The following is a 24,729-nucleotide window of genomic DNA, read 5'->3' as shown; positions in this document are numbered from 1 at the left end:
TTGGCAACTTTGGTGGGGGTTAGTGGGTTGCAATTTAGCATGGAGTGGTTAGAGTAAGCCTCATTGAGCAGGTAATGTTTAAGCAAAGATGTGACGATGGTGAGGGAGTTCACCATGTGAATATCTGGGAGAAGAGCATTCCAGACAGAGGGAGTATCATGTACAAAGGCCCTGAGGTAGAGATTTGCTGGTGAGTTGGAGATTATAAGAAGAGGCTGTTGTGGCTGCTGGAGAGGGAGCCAGGGATTTGGTAGGAGACAAGGTCAGAGGGGCTTTGTGGATTATTATACAGACTGCGGAGGCCCTGCCTCTTCTTAGATGTCATTCCCTACTTAAGACCTTGTTTAAAGTCCTTTTTCTTCACTTTTGAGATGATTTCCTCATTTAAATTCCTATAGAATTTGGTCACACCTTCTTATATTCTGTTTTGGCATAAATGTTTGGTTTCTAGTCTTATCAACCTTCATAGGATTATTAGCTGTTTAAGGGCACAACTGTGCTTGATTGTCCTTTGTAATCTCACTCATTTACTTATTCATTAGAAATTTACTGAACACTTACTATGTGCCAGGAACTTGGCTAGGTCCTTATTAAAGACATCATAACCCTCTCCTCTCAAGGAAATCAACTATCAGGAAGACACACAAACATAGCAGTATTTATAGCACAGTTGAAAAATATTATGGAAGCATAGAGAGAATGGCAACCGGAGGATGGACAGGTCTGATCAGAGATGACTCCGTGAGGAGGTGATTCCATGTACAAAAGAAACACCTGTGGCATAGAACTGTACCTTGTGCCACTGGAGGAACTTTCTGTATATCTGTGAAGAACAACGGCTCTAGGGGGAAAGAAGGTACAGTCTCTCTGCCTTTGAATAAGGCTACTTACCACTGTTAGAGACTTCTGACTGCAGCAGCCCTGGGTTCCACCACTGGGAGGGACAAGGTCACCAGATGCAGCCCTTTGTGGGCTCCGTTCCTTCTCTCCTGGTTGAGATGTTCCTTTTCCACCCATCCAATGTTCTTAAGCAGTCTGACTCTGGTGGGTGAATTATCTCAGAAGTCACAGCATTCCTAAGGTTTTGGAATGTCTTTGCTTAGCAGTGGGATTTTGTTCTGAGGGTTAGGAAGAGTTATGAGCTACACTCATGAATATCTATGACCTTCCTATGCAGCTACTGGGAAACCTGAAATTACTTGAAGGCCTTGTTTTGCTTCTATATATGGGAAAATGCAGGCACGGTTTGGATAAGTGCCTTTTTAGTATCATATATTAAGTCGGTGACCAAAGTGGAAGCAGATCTGTGTATTAATAATTTGGGAGTGCTAGGCTGGGCGCGGTGGCTCACGCCTGTAATCCCAGCACTTTGGGAGGCCAAGGCGGATGGATCACGAGGTCAGGAGATCATGACCATCCTGGCACACACGGTGAAACCCCGTCTCTACTAAAAATACAAAAAAAAAATTAGCCGGGCATGGTGGCGGGCGCCTGTAGTCCCAGCTACTCGGGAGGCTGAGGCAGGAGAATGGCGTGAACCTGGGAGGCGGAGCTTGCAGTGAGCCGAGATCGTGCCACTGCACTCCGCCTGGGCGACAGAGCAAGACTCCGTCTCAAAAAACAAAAACAACAACAACAAAAAACTTGGGAGTGCTATCTGCCAGACTGTGCTAGTTGGCATGGAGTCAAAGGCCATGGCTTATAGTAACTGCACATTTTTAGACTTTTGTGCTTAAAATGCAGAAAAGTAATGATGCATTAACTTTGCATTACAAGGTTAACTTTCTTGTTGCTTAAGCGTGTGTGTGTATGTGTGTATACATGTGTGAGGGTTCTTTTAAGTGCAAAATGACAGATTTGAGTGTATGTAATATGCTTGAATTGGAGGCTACAAACAGCACACTCATTTGAATGACTGACTAATTATTCCCTCTATTAAATGCTCGGAGGTTTTTACTTTAACATTTGAGTACTCATAACACCTTCCAGCTGACAATAAGAAATGATTGACTTTATTATATACAGCAGTTCCCCTTTATCCGCAGTTTTGCCTTTTGTGGTTTCAGTTATCTGATGTCTACTGAAGTCTGAAAATACTAAATGGAAAATTCCAGAGATAAATAATTTGTAAGTTTTTAATTGTGTGCTGTTCTGAAATCTCATGCTGTCCTCTTCTGTCCTGCCTGGAATGTGAACCGTTCCTTTGTTCAGGTTTCCACCCTATACCTGCCACCTGCTAGTCACTTAGTAGCTGTCTTGGTTATTAGGTCCATAGAGTGTCTAGGTGGCATGGCAGTGCTTGCGTTCAAGTCACCCTTGTTTTACTTAATAATGGCTCCAAGTGCAACAGTAGTGATGCTGGCATGTTGTCATAATTGTTCTATCTTATTAGTTATTGTTGTTAATCTCTTACTGTGCCTAATTAATAAATTAAACTTTATCATAGATATTTATGTGTAGAAAAAACATACTTCTATAGGGGTTTGGTACTATCCAGGTTTCAGTCATCCAACAGGGGTCTTGGAACGTATCCCTGGAAGATAAGGGGGAACTACTTTATCAAGTACTTTGAAAATAGTACCTTATTCTCCACTCTTGGCTTTTATAGGAAGATGGAGGAGTATCTCCCACGTGCTACTACTTAATTTTTATGTATAGGGGAGCAAAGCCATGTAAATAAATCACCTTGCCCAAGGAGCTCAGTGCCCAAGAAACATCTGGCCAATGTTTTGTAAGGCCCAGGAGGGAGTAACCTCTGTGATAATACATGCCACCACAGAGTTCCTGGCTTGTTTGTAATTCCGGTAAGAGGTTGTAGCTTAGGAGAAGGTAGTAGAAGGCCAGGTTAAACTCATCAAGGAACTCTTCCCCCACCTGCTGGATTTTGAGTGGCCTCCTCTACCCAGGCCACAGCAAGTTGAATTGAAACCCTTCTATCATCACATGAAGAAGAGCATTTCCAGGTCACTCTTAAAAAGAATGGCATGTTTAGGGTAGGGAAGGCTTTATTCGGGATTACCTTCAGTGTTATTGAGCAGTGTAGTTGCTCTGAGAAAAGATTTCTCCAGGCAAGGGGCAGCACTGTTTAAATCCCACTCAGGAGCTCTACTCTTTAAATTTGAATCCAACTTGTCTTGAGCTCCCTGATGTGGGTACTCAAGAAAGATTTGTAAATTTATTCATTTCTTTAGGTCAAGGGATTGTCCTCCTTATCTGACCTCTTTAAAATGCAGACTCCCTGGAGAGAAAGCCCATTAAACTACTAATATTTACACCCTAGAGGCAAGAGGTTTATAACATTTTTTTCTTCCCTAATAAGCAGACATTCAAGCAGCAAAAAGGTATTGAAGTGGGAGGTGTTAAAAATAGGGAAAACGTTTAGTCCCACCTTTGATTTGGAGGCTAGTAGTAGTGGTGTGGGTGGAATAGATTGATTGGCCAGGTCCACTAAGACTGTAGCTGGGTGCTGGGGCCCTGAGACCCGAAACTTGAGACCAGGAGATAGAAGTTGAGGAGAAAGAACAAGGACAGGGTAGGAGATGCTGTATAGCCTGGGTGCTCTCAGGAGGAGATGCCCAGGCTGGATTAGACAGACAAGAGATTTATTAGAGGAAATACCTGTGAGGGAATGTAGGAAGTGAGAACAGCCATCAGACTATGATGTAGGTCTGGACCTTGTGAATAAGAGAGGGAAGGAAATAAAGCTGGATGGAAGAGTCTTAAGCTGAAGGAGAGTCGAAAGTGCCTGTCAGAAGAATCTACTATCTTCCAGGGATGGCCCTGCCTTAATGTTCCTGCTGTGGTCAGCTGTTGACTGGCAGCAAGTGGTAGAAAGTGAGGCCTCCATGTGAATGTGGTTATAGATTACAGAGAGCAGACGCTGGACCTATTGCTCAATTTTGAACCTTGCCAGCAGAGATCTGAGGGATGCACTGTCATGCCAGTGTTTTCTATAAACAAGGTGAGCCTGCTTGGAGCTCCTGCCAGGTGTGGGCCACATGGTGCGGGATTGAGCTGCCAGGGTCATAGCATGTGTTTGGAGCAGCCAAAAGGGAGATGAAGAAACACACATTCTCCTGTGGGATGCAGTATTATGCAGTAGAAAGACTTTTGGCAGAACGTTGTTGGTCCAGCTTTTAACTCTGCTGATTACTGGCTGCATGGCCTCGAGAACGGTGCTTTGGACCTCTGAACCTCAGTGTCCCATTAATAAAATGAGACTAATAACACTGATCTTGCAGGATGAGGTCTGTAAAGTGCCTTGCACAGGGCCTGCCACAGAGCAGCCATTCCGTAAGAGGGAAGCTGTTTGTGGTTCTCTTTTAGGATTGGCCAGATTTTCTGTTTATCCAATATCTTGTGTTTTAAAATGTGCCTAAACGTGCTTTTGAGATAGTAAAATGTGCTTAAATATGCTTTTACGTGCATCAGTTGTTATATTTTGGAAGGTGATCCCAAACAAGACTGTAGTTGTGCAGGGAAGCCTGGCTAAGAGCTCTAACATGTGAACAAGTTCATTTTCTATGTCAGCATTGCCCTAAGGCTGATTTGATTTGGGACCACATCTGAAATTTAGCAGAAGCTATTATATTTGGCAGTCACTTTTTTTTGTACACAGGTTCATGATGTCTTTTAACATGTCAGAATCATTAGTTGTTTCTGGAAGAGGACTGGCATGGGGTAGCAAAAAGAGCATCAGGCCAGAAATCAAAAGGTAATGACAAGTCATTTGTGTAAAGTGCTTTACAGTTTATAAGGTGCTTTTAAAAAAGGTTGGGCTTCAGGGTATAGTAGGTATTAGCATTTCATGTCACAGATATGGAGACTGAAGTACAGAAAGCTCGAGTATGCATAAGAATGTCTATGCTATGCATGCTGTGGGGGGCGTGGAGAAATTAGAAACTTGTGATGAACACTCAGGAGAGACTCAGTGCACTTCACTTACAGCATGTCAAAGAAATAGAGGCATGGGTCTCACATGGGGATGGAAGATACACCTTTTGCTTGGTGATAGTCACTAGACTTGAACCTTGGGCTGCAAAAATTCTCAAACTTTGCTTAGGAGGAAGCTACAAAGAATGACATTATGAAAAACTGCTTAATATGCCTTTAGGCAACCGCAAAGTTCCTTTAAAGAGATACTTCTTGGAAAATAAGGATAATGGTTATGCTAGTTATTTGCGCATTTGCTCTCCACTCCATTCCCTGCTCTTCTCTGCCTTACTGTCTGTTGCAGGGAACTACATTTCCCAGGCTCCCTTCTCTTTCAGTTTGAAAAGAGGTTTGGCTAATGATTGGCATTGGCAAAAGACTAGAGGGCAGGAGGAGGGGGTCCAGGGCACCTCTCCTGTCTTTCTTCTTTGGGAAGCTCCTCTGGCAGCAACCGAGTCTCTGCCATGGCTTCAGTTCTCACTCAACAGACCCATGATGGTTCCAGGTTCTGCCAGGTGGTTCCACCTCTTCCCTTTGTCCCTCCAATTTAGGGGTGGTGTTAGCTTCCTGGTTGTTGCTAATCTCTGAGTTGCTTCTCTGCCCTTCTCTGTTGACTCCTAATCTCTTCCATTATCTGTATAATCAATTCCCTTATTAAATAAGCAATGGGGAGAGGACTCCTTATTCAATAAGTGGTACTGGGATAACTAGCTAGCCATACGCAGAATAAAACTGGACACCTACCTTTCACCATACACAAAAATTAACTCAAGATGGATTAAAGATTTAAATGTAAAACCTTAAACTATAAGAATCCTAGAAGATAACCTAGGAAACACCATTCTGAACATGGGCCTTGGGAAAGAATTTATGACTAAGTCCTCAAAGGTAATTGCAACAAAAACAAAAATTGACAAGTGGGACTCAATTAAACTAAAGAGCTGCTGCACAGCAAAAGAAATTACCAACAGAGCAAACAGACAGCCTACAGAATGGGAGAAAATATTTGTAAACTGTGCATCCGACAAAGGTCTGATCTCCAGAATCTAGAAGTAACCTAAATAATTATAATTGAATAAGCAAAAACCAACCTCATTAAAAAATAGGCAAAAGACATGGACAGGTACTTTCAAAAGAAGACATACAAGTGGCCAACAAACATGAAAAAAAATCACCATCACTAATCGTCAGAGAAATGAAAATCAGAACCACAAGGAGATACCATCTCACACCAGGCTGAATGGTTACTATAAAAAAGTCAAAAAAAAAAAAACAACAGATGTTGGTGAGGTTGTAGAGAAAAGGGAACACATACCCTGTTGGTCGGAATGTAAATTAGTTTAGCCACTATGTAAAGCAGTTTGAAGATTTCTCAAAGAGCTTAAAACAGAACTACTGTTTGACCCAGGAACCCCATTACTGGGTATATATTCAAAAGCAAACAAATCATTCTACAAAGAAGATACATGCACTTACATGTTCCTCACAGCACTACTCACAATAGAAAGGCATGGAGTCAATCTAGGTGCCCATCAGTGGTGGTTTGGACAAAGAAAACGATGTACATACACACTGTGGAATACTATGCAGCCATAAACAAGGATGAAATCATGTCCTTGCAGCAACGCGAATGCAGCTGGAGGCCATTATCCTAAGTGAATTAATGCAGGAACAGAAAACCAAATACTGCATTTTCTCACTTATAAGTGGGAGCTAAACATCAGGTAGTCATGGATATAAAGATGGCAACAACAGACATTAGAGACTACGAGAGTAGCCAGGGAGGGTGATAAGGCTTGAAAAACTAACTGTTGAATATTATGCTCAGTACCCGAGTAAAGGGATCATATGTACCCCAAACCTCAGCATCATACAATATACCCAGTTACCAAATTGCACATGCGCCTCACGAATCTAAAATAAAAGTTGAAAAAGAAAAAAAAATCTAGAGTAGTACCTTCTTTCTGATTGGATCTTGGCTGATACAATACCTAGTGTTTATTGAGTTATTAGCACGTACCGGACAGTGCTCTGGATTTTTTATATCACCTCACTTAATTCTTAGGATTCATAGAACCCTATAAGTAGGCATTATGCTTAATTGCCCCAGTTTACAGATGAGAACTGAGACATCTGCAGCACTAAGGCATGATGTATTGAGCTCAAGATCAAACAACAGAGCAGCTGTTGTGGGACTGAGAACCAGGTGCTCAGGTTGACCACTGTACCACGCTGCCTCTTGGTCACAGCCTCAGAAAGCAGCTGAAAGAGTTGAGCTGCTCTGCACTTTCACTCAAGGGCTTTGCCTTGCCCCCTAGAGGTGACACGGACTCACGTGGAGCTGCACAGTGTGTCTTTAAACCTTTAAAACAGTTAGGGGTTTTAATTTTATCTTTCATTTCTGATTTAAAAAGTAGTATGAATTCATAGCAGAGATTTCAGAATCACTCATAATAACCGTCTTGTAGCAATCATTATTAATATCTGGGCATTTTTCCTCAGGTTTTATTTTGTATAGGAAAACTATCCTGGAAACTGTTTTTTGCATAATGTGATTTTAAAAGAGAAAGTTGACTGTGATCAGGGAGTATGCCTTGTGAATATAAGCATCTGAAAAGAGAAACTAATGTATAATAAAAATGTTGTGCTCTATTGACTACATTGCCCTGAAAGTTCACTAGCATGAGACACTGTAGATATTTGTGCAGGTAGAACTAAGGTTAAAGAGGAAGTGTAAAATCAGCAAAACTCAGGCTCTGTGCATACCCTGGAAATGTGCCTACTAAATCTTATTCAGTATGTGTCAGCCTCCTTACATTTCGGTTTTCCCAGAAGATGACTTTGGGATGAAATATTGGAGCTCTTTCGACTGGAACAAAACATTCTCTATTTGTTATACCAATAATGCTTTAACTTCTTGCATTTTACTAGTCTTCTTCACCTGAATTCTCCCTATCCACCTAAAAAAGCAAAACCCAGCAATAATTCAAACCCTCGGAGGTACATTATGAAAAACATGTGCAGCAGAATGGCTGTATGCTAAGGTAGGCACCCAGGGATGAAATCCCAAGTTTTATTCCCTGAACAATCTCTGCTACTCTGTCACGTGGCAGGTGGTTAACTCCACCTTTGCCATGCTTCAATGTTTCCAATCAAGGAGAGGCAAGTGGATGATATATCTGGCAGGTACTTTTATAACGGCATTGTGAGAATGTAGAGGATTCCAGGAGGAACTCTGCTTAACACCTATTGTGCCCTATTTCAGGTTGGGCTCAGAGTTTAAGAGTCCTAGCAGTGAACTAGGTCTAAGAGGCAGTGACTTGGGATGCTTTCATAAGCTTAAAGGTTTGACGCCCATTTTTTTCTAAATTGCAAATGTTTGTGTCTATTCATCAGTCTTGAAAACTTCCTGGGACCTGTCGTTGTACATAGGTAGATTTTCTCTCTGTCCTACAATTTTTAACTTCTGCTATAATTACTTCGTTTACTCACCCTCCCCTGCAAGGACTCTCCTAACAATTACTTTGCTATAATGTTTAAGATAATAAAGGTGATAAAGGCAGTCAGAGGAACCTGGCTGGCTGGAGTATGGAGTGGATTCTCAGCCAGTAACATGAAGAAATGGTACAGCTATTTGCTCTTCCATAAGGAGAAGGAAAGGAGGAGGATGAATGGGAACAGGGCACAAAGGCATCATAGAAACCTGCAAGTGAGAGTTGGAGGAGGCATCTATCTGACCTGGAGATAACTAAAAGAGACTGATCATGACAGCAGTATGCATTGTTCCAAGAGTCTGTTTAATTGAAATGATGAGAGTAGGCCTGGAAAATGGAAGGAACCAGCTGCAGTCTCTTTGTGGCAAATAAAGATTCTATGAGGAGGCGTATTTAAGCCTGCCACCAAGGAACTGGAACGAAGAAAGGTCTTGATTCTGGCTTTTACTGTCTTAGTGTACTGTAATCTCTGGCACTAAATCAAAAAGCCTTTGGAGAGAACATGCCTCCAAATAAAACAATTTTATCATTCTCTGGGGTAGTGGGGGAGGATGCAAGAACCTACTACGTTGTTAGACCAGAATCTCATGAAACAAGGACAGCACTCAGGATGGTCCCTCTGAATGAATGAAATGCAAAGAAACAGTTTCTTAAAACCCCACGATTCCTGTTTTTGAGTGATTAGTACGTTTTTTGAGGTTCTTTATAATTTCATGTTCAACTTTGTTTTGCATTATGGAAACAAATACATTTTTATATCTGCTACTTTTTTGTTTGTCTGTAGCGTTCTTTTCATGATTGTTCCTGGGTGATTGTGTTATTAGCAGATGTATTATATCTGGCACAATGGGCATCTAATGTTTGGGAGACCAAGAACTCCCTTTCCTCCATTCTCTTCATTAGGGGACAGCATGCCTCTGTGACAGAGACTGTACATGTCCACCAAAACCTGTTTTCTCTTCCTCTTGAGCATCACGTGGAGACGAGCCCCCTGATCAGGACTGTGTCATGAGTGAAAAATAAATTTTGACTATGTTAAGCCACAGAGAGCTAGGGATTTATCCATTTGCAGTAATTAGTATTACCTTTACTTAAACACCTTTTATTTTGGGAACTGCTTTTCTCCATTCTTATAGATTCAGCAGGCAAAGCCATGTTTTTAGAGTCCATGTCTAAACCCCATTCCCACATATGCTTTATTGATTCAGGGTGGTTCACTGACCCAAGCTGAGCCAGCCAAATAGAATTTTAAAATTCTAACCAAGAAAGACAGTCAGTTTCTCTTTAGCAGTGGAATATGTAAGATATTAAACTTAGAAACCATCAAGAGAACCAGTCTAAAAGTGAGAGAAAGTAAAGATGATAAAAGGAGATGGGCAGGAAGGAGGAAGACAGGAAAGAAGAGAAATGGGGACAGGAAGAGAGACAGATTTTCCTTTTGAGTCTCTGAATCTTCTTGCCCTTTTGTCCAGTTATCTCTCTGCCCTTCCCACGGTTTAGATGTGATAGTACCTAATAACTTTCCAATATATTCCCATTTGTTGCCTAAGCTAGTTTAGGTTGGTTTCTGCAATTCATGACCAAAAGAGTCACAACCAATACATGTCATAAGAGATTACTTATTATATTGTAATATAGTGTTGAAGTCCATCATGATAGATATCCAGATAGTCCATCTCCAATAAGTATATATGACAGTCAGGGAAATATAGAAGCAAGAATATAGAAACAGTAGGTTTTTATGTTCAAAAGCTTATAATCTAGTTTGGAAAATAAATACTATATAAACCAATGCCAGAATCCATGGTAGAAAAAAAAAAAAAGACTGCAGGGGAATTGTTAGGTATTTGGCATAGAACCTGACTATCTTGAACAGGGAAAGAGGACTTGGTAGAGTCATTGGGAACGGCTTGAGGAGAAAGGCTTGACTGAAGTATTTCTCTCACCTATGATATCAACAGTTGAAAATGTTTTTAAGTAATGGGAGAAAAAGGTTAGTAAAATCTAATTTTTAAAAAATGTTGAAAGCACATAAATATATATTTAAAAATGACCTAATCAACAATTTATCCATGTCTAGGAGCACTCATCAGCCAGCAAAGAACAAGATTTCATTTCCAGCATTCTTTGCTTTGTTCTTTAAGTTTCAGAAATACTGAGCTGCTGAGGGTTCTCTTGTCCAGACACACGTTGCCAGCTCAGCCTACATTTTTTTGTGTTAGGAGGTGCCTTCCAACCACAGTAGCTGCTGAAGAGACAGGTCCAAATGCCATGCTCACAGTGGACTATTCTGGCCACAGCTGATTGGGCCAGAAGTGATCACCTGACCCGAGCCAAACTAATCACATGACCTTCCTCTATGTAGTTTGAACTAGGAGAGGTGGAAGTGTTAAGGCTGTGAAATTAGGGCTAATGCTATTTCCAGGTAGCCCAATCCATAAAGTCACAATTATGAGAATAGACAGGTAGAGGAAATGAAGTACCAGAAAGGAGAATGGGGCAGACGTTCAGGTTGAAGTGAACATGGGAGGTTGTGTGGTGCTAGTTCTTGGCCTTACTACCTGAAATTGGTTTCCTTACTATTCCCTTCAATGCTAACAGTAAACTTACTTTTTACTTGAGCTTCTTAGAGCTGGTGTCTGCTTCTCATAGACAAACAATCCCTGATCAGAGTGTTCCCAAATATTAATACAATGTGTTTTGTTCCTGTGCACGCATTTCTCCTGCCTGCAGTAACTCTGCACATTCTGTTCTCCAGCTCACTCTGTTCATTTCTGAAAACCCAGCTCAGCAGTCAGTCCCCTTCCGTGGAGAGCTTCAAGTTATTTATCGAAGAATAGATAGCTCATAGTAAGGAAGCAGAGGGACTTTCAGTTAGGGGAGGGTAATGGGAGCCAAGAAACAGAGAAGGGGTGTGTACAGGAACAGGGCAATGAGAAGGATCAAAGCAGAGGCTTGTTTATGTTAGAGAATACAGGGGACAGCAAACTTCAAGTATTTCTGCAGGACAGGTATTTGTGATGTTGGCGCCATTTTGTCTGAAGGCGAAGGGCTCACCACGTACTGGATACCACGGAGAGGTCACACTGTAATTTATCCCAGCCAAGAAAGAAGCTGTAGCTATTTCTGGGTATCAGTAATAACCCATTTCTGTAGCATTGCGAGGTTCAGCTCAAGACAGAGGACCACCCAGACGTACCACAAATGTTTCTGCTAGAATTCAAATAAATCACATTTGCAGATACTATAGTGCTTCACATCAGGGGTGAGAAGGGTATGTGCAAAATAGTGTAAGCTCTGAGGGGTTGGGAGGAGCAGTTCCCCACATTGCCAAGGCGGGCCATAATGAAGACTGTCTTCCTGCTGGGAAGCACCAGAACACATTTATTGATTGGAGGTGAATGCAGTGAATGTGAAGTTGGGGAGTTTTGCAGTTTAATCCGACATTTGTCACTCTTGGAAGAATGAACAGTTCAAAGTAAAACCTCATCCATATTGATGTGTAAGAAGAACTCTGGGCTAGGAAAAATGGGGCCCATGAGATCAGGACTGGGAGAGCTAAGACAGAGCAAAGGTCTTCCCAGTAGCTGTCCATAACACGTGGACCAAGTTAATTGCCCTGTTGGAAGAATTAAGGAAATGATATACTGAAGCAGCTAATATAATGTCTGGCTCAAAATGGAGATTGAAAAGATGTTGGCTCTCTTCTTTCAGATCAGGATGGTAGGGGAAGCTTTGGAAGCAGACTTCTGACTGCTAGAGAAGAAAACAAAACAAAACAAAAAAAACGGGGAAACACAGATGTGTGTTTCTGGTGTGCAGAGAAGGTGAATTTTCCATTTTGGGGAGAGGCTTTTTTTTGGTGGGGAGGAGGGAGCAAAGATGGAGTGCCTACTTTATTATTATTATTATTATCCCTCAGGTTTGCAGGTGATGGAGAGAATACCAAGACCTAGGCTCCCCTGATCTCCCTGCATCCCTGTCATTTTTGGCAATGTCGCTAATCGGCCCAGCAGCCCGAATCCACACGCCCCGGCGTCCAGGCTCTGCAAGGTGCAGCTGGTCTCAGGCCCTGTCTCAGGTAAGTAATGGGTACTTTGGGCTGCAATTTCTGTTCCTGAATAGGCCTCCTATCTCAGAGTCATGCTTCAACAAACACTCAATTAAAAGGAAAAAACCTCTGGGTGATGGAAGGCACCCTATTACTGAGAAGCAGGGGATGTTTACTGAAGAAAGCGACTTCTCCCTAGTTACTAGTAGCTGAGCAAAGATTTATGAGCCAGTTTGTTCCACAGCAATCAAACCTGAAATGTGAAGTTTAAACTGGCGCATTTTTTAAATCAACAAAACAAACTAGGCCATGGGAGTTGCTTAGAATTAGGAATTAGGCAAAGCGGTGGAGTGTTAAGGCCATGGTTAAAAAGGAGCTAGGCCTAGGGTGGTTCTGTTAGCAAAAGACGCTAAATTTAGCACCAGACACCTACAGATGAGAAGTCAATATTATTTTTTTATTAAATGTTCACTCACAGCTCATGACCGTGATCTGAAAAAATACATTTTCTTTCCAAAATACAGAAGTAATCAGAATTTATTCACGTGGGCTGACTGAGAGTTTTGACATCAAAGGGCAATCCTGTCTGATTGATACCACTCAAATGGCAATATTGTTTGAAGAAATGTAGTTAGAGAGATGACAATTTAAAGGCTGTAAGAAGTTACAGGAAAAGTGAGTATAACATTCCATACCGATTTCTGACGTGTGATACTACATGGTGTTGAATTGCCAGAAACTTGTCAATTGGGTTTCCCCGAGATTGAGTATCTGAAAGGAAAGGGAGGAGGAAATGTGGTTTTCAGGCACCTTACAAACACCACAGTAAACTCTTTTTTTCCCCTGGGCTAGTCATTGTGGTAAATGAAGGCTTTGGTTTCTAAGACTCTGTTAATAAACCATAGTCATTTCTTTCACGTGTTTTACTTTGGAAAGGTATTTTGGCTGGGTGCGATGGCTCACACCTGTAATCTCAGCACTTTGGGAGGCCGAGGTGGGCAGATCACTGGAATCCAGAAGTTAGAGACCAGTCTAGGCAACATAGTGAGACTTGGTCTTTGTGAAAAATACAAAGATTAGCCAGGTGTGGTAGCCAGCATCTGTAATCCCAGCTACTTGGGAGGCTCAGGTGGAAGGATCGCTTCAGCTGGGAGGTTGAGGCTGCAGTGAGCTGTGATGGCACCACTGCATTGTAGCCTGGGTGACTGAGCGAGAGCCTGTCTCAAAAAAAACTAAAACAAAAACAAACCCAAAAAACAATAAACAAGTCAACAAATAACAGTATTTTTTTTTTTTTCCAAACAGGATTCTCTAAATAGAGACTTTCAAGTACTCCTCTATCCTTGGCCCCAAAGAGGGCTCTCCAGACAGAAAGTTGCCTGCATGTCCCGGTGCTTGAGTATGATACCGCTCTTCACTGCTCTGTCCCAAGAAATCCAGCATTGCCTATGGCATACCTTCGGAGGAAAGCCTTTGGGGTAAAGAAATTACAAAAATGAAGGTGGGGGAGTATTACCATTTGTAACAGTCACTTAAGAATTCTTAACATGTTTTTGTCATTGGCTAAAAACAAAGCAAGGTAATACACGACACCTGTGAGCATGCTAAAACTAAGAGGCACAGCTGCCCCGCCGTTAAAGCAAGCAGGTCACGCAGCAGGGGCATTCCTGTGGGTGTGCGGCCTGGGAGACTAACAGAGAAGAATCACCCAGGAGGTAAAACAGCATGGCATTCAGTGAGCAAGAGGCACAGAAGTCTAGGGTGAAATTGCCAGTGAAACAGTCTTCTCAGAATGCCGGGATTTTAGAAAGCACAGCTGGGAAGTTACTGTGGGATGGAGAACCCATCAGCCTCTCTCGTTGTCTGTTTCTTTCCTTCCTGACTTTCTTGCATCAGCCATCAGTGCCACACTGGGTGCTGGGCTTGGGGGGATAAAATGGGGAACATACACACCCAGTTTCTGTCCTTAGCAGGCTTAGAGTAGAATGAGGAAGACAGATAAACCTAAGTAAATAGTATACAAATAAAATAATTGCCAACTGTGATAAAGAACTATGAAGAAAGCAATTAAAGTTCTGAGTTAGAAGGTAATATGAGAGCAAACTGCCTTTCCTAGGGTGGTCAGGAAATGTTTTTTGGACAGACTTAACATATAAACAGAGATCTATAAGGAGCAGGGAGGATTTTAAAGTTTGCCGTGGGTAGAGAGGTTGGGGAAGTACTGAAAGAAAGTGGTGTGGCTGGAGAACAGTATACAACTGTGACAGTGAAACAAAATGGAACAAAAGAAAAGAGAAGGCTTTTCATCAGACATGGTGACAAGTTCATTTTGATCCCTCACCCTGTATCTTCATGGTCTCTTCAGGCTTCCTAGACTTCCATTGCAAAGCTCTGGCCTCTTTGAATTACAGGTGATGGAAACCTACACCAAACTAGAGCAGGGAAGGGGAGTTACCATACTGTGGGCCTGTCAGGGTGCAGCTGACCAATGGATGGCTGGGGCCCAGGGATGTGGGAATTGAGATTCACTTTTTTTTTTTCTCCTGTGGTTCTCTCATTGTCCAGCAGACAGGCCTTGGCCTGTACTACAGTGGAACAGTGTTTCCAGTAGCAACTGAGTGTATATCTTCCCAAATTTGCCACCAGACAGTGGGGGGCTGTCTTCCTTTACTTCCAGTTTGGCTCATGCTTGGTGAGAGACTCTGTTTTCCTTGGCTTGGGTCACAGTCCCACCCAAGGAGACAGGGTGCTGTGGGCGGCAGCATGGGGGAAGAAGCAACTCCCCTGCAGATGCGGGACCCCCCGTGTGCCTGCCTGCCTGAGAGGGCGTTGGTATGAGTGAGAAAGGGTAAAGGGGTGTGCGTATGTGTATTGTGAGATTGTGTGTGTGTATGTGTGACTGTATGGGAGAACATGGATGTGTGTACATTTGTGAGTACGTATATATGTTGAGTGTTATGTGTAAAATTGTGTCCCCCTAAAACTCTTATGTTGAAATCTTAGCCCCTAATACCTTAGAATTCAACATTGTTTGGAGTGAGGTATTTGTAGAGATAATCAAGTTCAAAGGAGACATTAGGGTGGGCTGTACTCCCATAAGCTGTTGTCTTTATAAAAGGGGAAATTTGGACACAGAGCCACTCACAGAGGGAAGAGGTTGTGAAGAGACACTGGGAGAAGACAGCCATGTACAAGCCAAGCAGAGAGGCCTGGAACAGATCCTTCCCTCACAGCCTCCAAGGAACCAACCTGGTCGACACCTTGATTTCAGACTGTGGCCTCCAGAACTATGTGAGACAGCACATTTCTGTTGTGGAAGCCTCCCAGTCTGTGGTACTTTGTTACAGCAGCTCCAGCAAATGCACACCATGAGTGTGTGTGTGACTGTGGGCATCTGAGTGTCAGTGTCAATGTGTGTGTAGACTGGGAGTTGCTCTGGTCATAAATCTAAAGATGGCCATCATGCCCCTCCTTTTCTTTGCTTATCCAATACCACTCACATTTCGAGGCCTGCCACAAATCCCCCTCCTTCTTGACATCTTTCACGGGTTCTCAGTGCTCCAGGTGCAATTCTGGCTGCCACCAATTAATCGTGTGATTCATGGTGACCTTGAGGGAAACAACCTTTCTCATTAATCTTTGGGTCCCTAGTATTTGTCATATGGCCCAGCATGTAGTAAGTACTCAAATAGTATTTGTTTGCTTCACTTAACCTTCTATTTAATTTTTTTTTACTGTGAAATACAACAAATGTAGAAAATTGTACAAAACAAGACTTTACAGCCCAGTGTTTTATCACAAAGTGAACATCTGTGTAACTACTACACAGAACAAAAAATACATTCATCAGTACTCAGAAAACCCCTTACTCTCTGCATGTCCTCTTCTGGTGATTTTACCTTCCTTGCCCCTGGAGGGTTACTACTCCCCTGATTTTTATGGTAATCACTTCCATGGCTTTCTTCATAGTTTAGGCACCTAAGTTGCCTCCTAAATCTCATAGTTCAGTTTGCTTGGTCAGTAATGAAAAGGTGTCCTACTTTGCCAGTAATCAAGAAAATGCAAATTAAAAGGATGATGTAATAACACCACACACACAACAGAATGACAAAACTTAAATGACTGGCAGTAGTGATGTTAAAAATAAAAAATTGCAAAAACAGCTGAGAATATATATTTATTTTGGAAAAGTTTGGCATCATCTCAGGTTGAAAAACAAAAGTGTGTGCAGTGTGCACACAAGACATGATTGTGAATATTCCTAGCAATATAATTGGTAATAATGAGGTGATGGAAAAATCACATTGTGTTTATGGTTTGTCACTGTCTGATTACTATTGATATTGAACCTTCTCATGGTTCTTGGTCATCATGGCAGGGATTCTTAGTATGTTTTGAAGTACACCTGCAGAGATTCCTATTAGACATCTAAGTGAAGATGTCACACAGGGAGTTGGATATATATGGAGTTTATGGAAGAAGTCAGGGGATGGAGATAGAAATTTGGGACCATCAGCACACAGATGGTATAGAAAGCAATGGAAGAGATAAGATGACTTAAGGGATATGAATGCTGATAGAGAAGAGGACTGAGGGCTGAGCCTCAAGTGGTTGTGAGGAATCCAGTAAATGAGATAGTAAAGTAACAGACAGTGAGGTAAGAAGAAAACCAGACACATGTGATGTTCTATAGTCCAAGAAAGAATATTCCCAAAAGTGGGAATTATCAAATGATGATATAATTAAATAATTAAATAATCAAATTATATTGGGAAGTCAAATTAGACAAAAATTAGGAAAAGACTATTAAGTTTGGCAATGCAGTGGTCATTAACGACCTTGAAAATATGGTTTTAGTGAAATGGGGGGATATTAACCTGAATGGAAGGGGTTCAAGAAATAATGAGTAGCGAGGAAGTGGATGCAGAGAGCATGGCAATGTTTTGAGTGGTTTTATTGTGAATGGAAGCCAAGAAATGGATAGTGGAATTAATGGGAAAAGGAGGAAGGTGTGTGATCAGGTAACAAGCCAGGAGAGAATGAAGACAATTGCTGTGCTGAAGTCCTTATATGGACAAGACGGGACATGATCCACTGCACAGATGGAGAGGCTGGCTTTAGAAAGGAGGACAGACAGTTCAAGCCCTGTTATAGGAGGGCAGGTAAGGTGCAGGCACAGCAACAGAGAGGATGCCAGGTTTGGTTGCAGGATAAGAAAGTTCTCTTTGGGATGTTCCTCCTTTCTTAGTAAAACAAGATATGATGTCGTTGAGAGACCAATGTGTAGGACGTGTTGAAATTTCAAGTGAAGAAGAGTGAGTGTGTGAGAGAAAAACTTGTCTCAGAGGGCAGGAGAGTGAACTGGCAAGGACAATATGCCAGAATTCCTGATTAAGGTTGAGGACATTGTTAAGGTTTGTGGTCATGATTTTAAAGTGTGATTAGTCCAAATGATTGTGGGATTTCCTCTGGCCTTCAGAATTGGCTTGGGTGTAGGTGTGGAGTAGGCAGACAGCTGAATGTAATTAGGATTGTGGTTTTGTTGACTGAGTACATACATAAAGGGCAAGATGAGCAGATGAGAGCTGAGAGTGTATATGTGAGGCGATGTTAGAGATGGACCAGGGAATTTAAACTGGGGAAGGAGGGAAGTGAAAGGGTGGTAGGTCCAAGATTTGTATATCCTGAGGTTACTGCAATTGTGGTAAAAACAATGATCAAGATGGAAAGCTCAGAGGTTGTAATTAGAGGGACACTTAAAGCCAATATTTTGGAGGAGTGAAGTTATTGACAATGAGAAGAGACAGGGTGTGACCAGGAAAATAAGTGGCTGAGGCAGGATATAGGATAAATTCAGCAAAAAGAACAAAAGTCTGTGAGATCTGTGTGATTATTTAACCAGACCCCCATTGTTACAGAAGTGGAGAGGAAGACGGTGAGCAAAGACCCGTTCTTTCGTTTAATGAGAGTCATCAACAGGTTGGAATGTAGACTCTTACAACAATGTGAAGTGTCAGGTGGTATGATTGGGTTTACAGGATGGAGTCAGGAGTGTTAGTCTGGAAGAGGCAATGAGGAGAGCTCCCCGCTCCTTCAGGACAAATGTTATCAGAGGAAAACACAACCAGTGTAGTGACTGGGGGAAACTGTGTCTTTGGGCTCTACCGGAGATTTTCATTGGCATGAGAAGGTGATGTATTCAGAGAAATTGAGTTTCTAGGTTTTTTTTTCTTTTTTTTTTTTTTTTGACAGAGTTTTGCTCTGTCACCCAGGCTGGAGTGCAATGGTGGATCTCGGTTCACTACAATGTCTGCCTGCCGGGTTCAAGCGATTCTCCCGCCTCAGCCTCCTGAATAACTGGGATTACAGGCATCCACCATCATGTCCAGCTAATTTTTGTATTTTTAATAGATACGGGGTTTCATCATGTTGGCTAGGTTGGTCTTGAACTCCTCCTGACCTCAGATGATCCACCCGCCTTGGCCTCCCAAAGTGCTGGGATTAGAGGCGTGAGCCACTGCACCCAGCCTCTAGGTGTTTTTACTCCTAACAGACCATGACTTCCAGAGGACCCTGAAAAGGGTTGGGAGGGCAGTGAAGGGAAAGGACATGGGGTTAGATTGGCAGATAAAGAAAACTATATGGGGCTGTGAAGGTGACAGGGATGAAGTCACTGAAGTTGGTCCCTACGTCTTCTAAGGAAGGAATGGGTCACTAGTTTTAGGCAGACCTTGGACTGGTATCTGCCAGTGAGTAGAGGTCTGAGAGGAGATGCTGAGCAAATGTGGCCATGTGTGACCCACCAGGAGCATGGGGAGCTCTGTGGGTCTCTCTTCCATTCTGTTGTGAGTAGGTTCAGACCAGAGGAGGGGTCAATCATGCTAATATGAAGCAATCTCTTACTGATACAAATGTAGAGAAATAAGATCATTTAGGTAAAGAAGGCTCGGGGTCAGTATACTTCCTGATTTTTGTTTGCTGATCTCTGAAGAAAATACTGGGATAAGATCTTCTGCTGAAAGGAATTTGTTTAAATCATAAGCAGATGAAAATGCGTTGGTACCCATAGAATATTCTTGTCCTGGATGTTTTTAGCAGCTTATATTTAACCAGCTATAATTCTTCTTAAGCACCATTTTGTTCAGTCTTTTGAAACTGGAGATTAGTCTTTCAATGAGAAATCTGCATTTCATTGTAAAGATGGAACACAATGCCTTCGGCTTACTTAGTCTGTGGAGGAACAAGCTTATTTTGGTAATATATCTTTAGCATATTGTAAAAACAGTGATTGTAGCAAATTTATTTCAGGCAAGACAGACTGAGACATGCACATGTGTGGCTCAAGGAGCATGAACCATACATCCTCTGTTTCCCATACTTCGAGTAAAGAAAATTTTAGAGGTAACGTCAGTTATCTTTGATTTCAAATTGGGCGTCTGTGATGAAAGAACCAGTGAGGAAAAACGTAATTTCAGAATGAGAGATTATTGTAATTAGAGTCGGCAACAGATCGCTGTGCTATTAAAATGTTTGTTTACTTTCTACTTCCTTGGGGAAGATATAAACTCTTAAGAATTTTGACCAGTGGTCAGTTCTGCTTCCCATTCTAAATACTGTGCCTAGTAGAAATTGCAGGGGAAAGGCTTATATTCCCTCCGTGGTGCTAGCCTCACTCTCAAGCAGTGTTCTGGCAAGAGGCATCCATAATAACATCTACCAACATCCACCAAGCCCTGACCATTTGACTACCATTATAGATTTTGAGTCCCTTCTTGCATGTGCATTCCTGTTGCCACTGTCCCAATTCAGACACTCAACATCTTTCAGCCATGAAATTGATGTAATTTGTGAAAAGGTAAGTATGATGATTTGAGTCTAAATCAGTTAAGGAAAAACTGTTTTGAGGGGATGAGGTTTTAGTTAGGTTTAAACGCAAGTTAGAATTTTGAAGGGTGTGGTAGGTGGGAAGGACGTTTTGAGTAAAGAAATCATGATGAGAAAGCTTAGGGCCCATTTGGGAGGTAGTAAGCAGAGCAGTTGACCAGAATTCCCTCAGGAAGGAAATGAGATGGGAAAGTTGGGGCATGATTTAGTCAAATTCTGATTCCCCAGTGAAGGAGATTGAGCTGTACTTAGAGAATTGAGAACAATTCCCCTCCCTTTACTTTTGGTGAAAGGAAGATAATTTTCAGCTCTCTGGTGTCTTGGATCATCCTCAGGAAGAAACTGGAGGAGAGGTTATAGAGGATGGTGGTCACAGCAAATATCTCTCCTGGAAGAGAACCTGCAAACAGTGATGGTGGGTGTAGTAGTCAGGGTCATCTAGAGGAACAGAACTAATACGATATATGTATATATTAAAGGGTGTTTATTAAGGAGAACTGACTTACAAGATCACTAGGTAAGTCCCATGATAGGCTGGCTGCAAGTCGATGAGCCAAGGAAGTCAGTGGTGTATCAGTGCGAGTCCCAAAACCTCAAAAGTAGGGAAGCCAGCAGTGCAGCCTTCAGTCTGTGGCCAAAGGCCCCTGAGTCCCTGGCAAATTACGGATATAAGTCCAAGATTCCAAGAGCTGAAGAACTTGGAATCTGATGTTCGAGGGCAGGAAGCATCTAGCACAAGAGAAAGATGAAGGCCAGAAGACTCAGCAAATCTGCTCTTCCATCTTCTCCTGCCTGCTTTATTCTAGCCTTGCTGGCAGCTGATTAGATGGTGTCTACCCAGATTGAGGGTGGCTGTGCTTCTTGCAGCCCACTGACTCAAATGTTAATCTCTTTGGCATCACCCTCACAGACACACCCAGGAACAGTACTTCGAATCCTTCCATCCGATCAACTTGACACTCAGTATTAACCATCACAGTCAGGGAGGGACCACAGCTGCAAAACCTGCCATGGAGATTTACCAGCTCCTGTGGCTCCTGGTCACAACCAGCAGGAAGGCATTTAGAGGTCAACTGAACACTGCCTCTAGACCTGCCATCAGCAGGACTTTGGCATGCTTTTTGTTATAATAAAGTTTTTGTTGTGACTGAAACTGCTGTAGAAAAGTCAGGCCTTGAGACTCAATTGTGCTGCTATAAAAGATCATAATTCTTAAAATCCCAAGTCTAATAGAAACCTTAGTAGAAGTGCAGGCTCTCACAAAGCTCTAATTTTGCAAATAAATAAGACAGCAAAGCAATGTCTACAAAAAGACTTTATGCTAATAAAAGAGATTGTTTTGCAAGGCAAAGATGACCAGTAACACATTCAAAAAGACAGATATTTAAAAATTCATCCTATGTCTGTTTTACACTTTCCAGGATAGAGCCTAGTACCATTCCTGACAGAAAGCAGGTGCTCAAGAAATATCTTGTAAATGAATGAATGTGAAATGTTCTGGACTTGGGAAGTAGTGCTCCTAATATTTACTTGGCCTAAAATTGCTTTTAAAAAAATTGTTATGTACAAACATGTGTTAGCAACAAAGAAGAAAAATATCCCACCACTTCCCCCAACTTTTAGGATTCTTCAGACCAGGATAAAGAATAATTTGACTAAAAAATCTATAAAGCAAATAGTTCTGAATACTTGATCTGGCGAAACTATCACAAACTTGCTGAAGGCATCATAGCCAGAGCAATGAAAATATTAATTAGTTATTTAGTGTTTTGAGTTCATGGGAGAGTGTGGATTCTATTTGCTAAGTAACTTGATTTGGTTTTAAAACGCAACTATCACAGCAGGGTGGTTTGCATAGCTCTGTTGTTCTTCCCTGCAACTTGTTATCTTTTGCGTTTCATAGCCTTTTTGCTGTTGGCAATGCCAGTGAAGAATCTACTGCCCACTCTTCCAGTGGGTCAGGACTAAACCAGGGAGGAATTATGTATATTAGCAGATATGGCAGTTTGGGGTTTAAGGGTATCACTCTGAAGTCACAATTCACACACAAAGAATCAGTTTTATGTGGTGTTTGGGGCTGTCAGGTGGGCCTGGTTAACCAGCTTCCCCAGGGGTGACTTTTCCCTATTTGGTCTGATTTGCATCAAAGATAAGAATCAGGCACCATCTGGTGTTCAGGCAGTTTCTTCTGGTAGCACTCTTACGGTGGCATGGACCAGATATAGTCAGAGGTCAGATGACCCCCTGAAGGGGAGGTTTTCCTTTGGATACCATTCTCAGAGTTTGTGGGATCCTTTCCCCTTTCTTATACCTGTATTCTGTCTGGGCCAGTTACCAGGTATTTATTTCATAAAGGGAGTTTAAACTATTCTTGCAAGGGTAAGCTTTGTTTTAAGGTTTATGAAAGTTGCATCTGTACTGAGGTGGCCTTGTCTCTAGGGCAACCTGTTATCATAGAGACTGGGTAATCTTTGGGTCAGAGTTGGAACTCCCCAGGCCAGGTTACATCATACTGCTAAGTGACACATAGTGTAGGCCCAGTGAGATGGATGAGTGGGCCCTATGGCTATCATTAATCTTATAGCCATGGTATGTCTCTTATAGTATACTACATTTTGGATGAGGAATCAAATTGTGGAGAGCTCAGGCTGGAAATACTGTGTTGCTTGTAAGGACTGGGTCTTATAACAATATCCAGCAAAGCCAAAGGGCTGTGCAGAAAGGTTTGGTTTGACAGGGGAGTGAACAGAGGCTCCTTTTTTAGCAGGCTAAACTTGAACCTGCTAAAGTCTGATTGAAAGAGAAAAGACCAAAGGGCTAAGGTGGGAGAATTTTCTCCCTTCAGTGTTTGGGAGAGAAAACTATGAATGCCCTCCAGCATATCGAAGAATGGAATTGTTTTTAAAAATAGAATTTGTGGTTGTTATAAAAAATGTTGAAAATACATTGTCATAGACAGTGCACTGGGATTCTTCTCCTGGGAAGGAATGCTCCTACTTAGGTGAGGGGTGTACCTGGGATTACAGACTAAAGGTGCAAAATAAGAATAAACCTTTATCTGGTGGTTTCTTTATATCTCCTCCTGTGAATTCTGACTTTCGTTCAGAAAGAGAGGATGGATTTTCTTGCCTTACAGTTTCCGGGGAGGCATGCTGTGGGAGTCTCACTGCTTCGAAATAATTCGTGGATGTTTTGTGAAACCTTTTGACCTGGCTGGGAGCCTGGGGCTTTTGAGCATTCAAGAATAATAGGCAGCATTGAAAAGGAGTGGATAGAATGTTTTATTAACTGTAGCTATTTTTATTAACTGGAGTCAGGGGAATATCAGAAAGGATCAAAATTTAGGAATTCTTTGAAAAAGCTTTTATTTTACATGAATTTTATTTTACTTTGCTCCAATGCTTTACTCCATGGTATAACAGATGCCCTAACAAATGAGAGAGCTAAGATGAGGCTTTGAAATTTGTATTTATTGTTAAAAGTGAGAGGGATATGAAGAGGGAGAGAGAGGGGTGAAGAGGTAACGGTAACTTCTTTGAGAGCTGTTTCTTGCCTCCAAAATACGCACTATTCACAATAATGTTTAACCAGCATCCATCTATCTCTCTTAGTCATGCTCACTTTATAGATTTTTATATATGCTCCAGCTTAACAGGTACATTTTGAATACCAACTATGCATAAAGCATGTTCTAAGGTGTGTAAGGATTTAGAAATAAATTTCATATAGTCTTGGCTCATAGTCTCTTAGTTGGGCTTAACTGCCAATTATAAATTTATTATCCTCTCTGCCTTCCATCTCAAGACTCCAGGCATAGCCTTTATCCTTAGTAGATGAAAATGTTAGGAATTTTTGGTTATAAGCAATAGAAACTAATACTGGCTAATTTAGGCAAAAGAGATGTCTGTAGAAAGATAGGGAAGTTGCTTATGAGATTGAAGATCCAGATTTGGAACAGACAGGAAACATGAAGCCTCAGAGGGTCTTGATAGAAGGAACTAGTCAACTGTCTTTTCAGGGTCAAGAATTTACCAGTAATAAGGAAATTCTGGCTATTTTACTATTGTTCTTATCTTTTAATTCTAGGAAGGAAGCATCTGATTGTCCAAGATGAGTCACATGTCTGCCAAGTTACCTGGGGATGATAAGCCATCTTGATTAATAGACATAGCGTGCTGTGAGGGGAGAAGTAGCTCGCCAAAAGTTGGGATATATTACTAAATTAAGTTGGAAGGGATGCTGGGCAATCAGAAAATTAATAAATATACTTTACAGATAGGCCAGACACTCTCTCCCCTAACTCCTACCTGTGTTAGGTAATGACTTGGGTGACAGAAAATATAGGACATTGGAAAAAGATGATGTTAA

The sequence above is a fragment of the Chlorocebus sabaeus genome, chromosome 20 (assembly GCF_047675955.1).
Source record: "Chlorocebus sabaeus isolate Y175 chromosome 20, mChlSab1.0.hap1, whole genome shotgun sequence".
Taxonomy (NCBI): domain Eukaryota; kingdom Metazoa; phylum Chordata; class Mammalia; order Primates; family Cercopithecidae; genus Chlorocebus; species Chlorocebus sabaeus.
Note: the sequence above shows the minus strand (reverse complement) of the source record.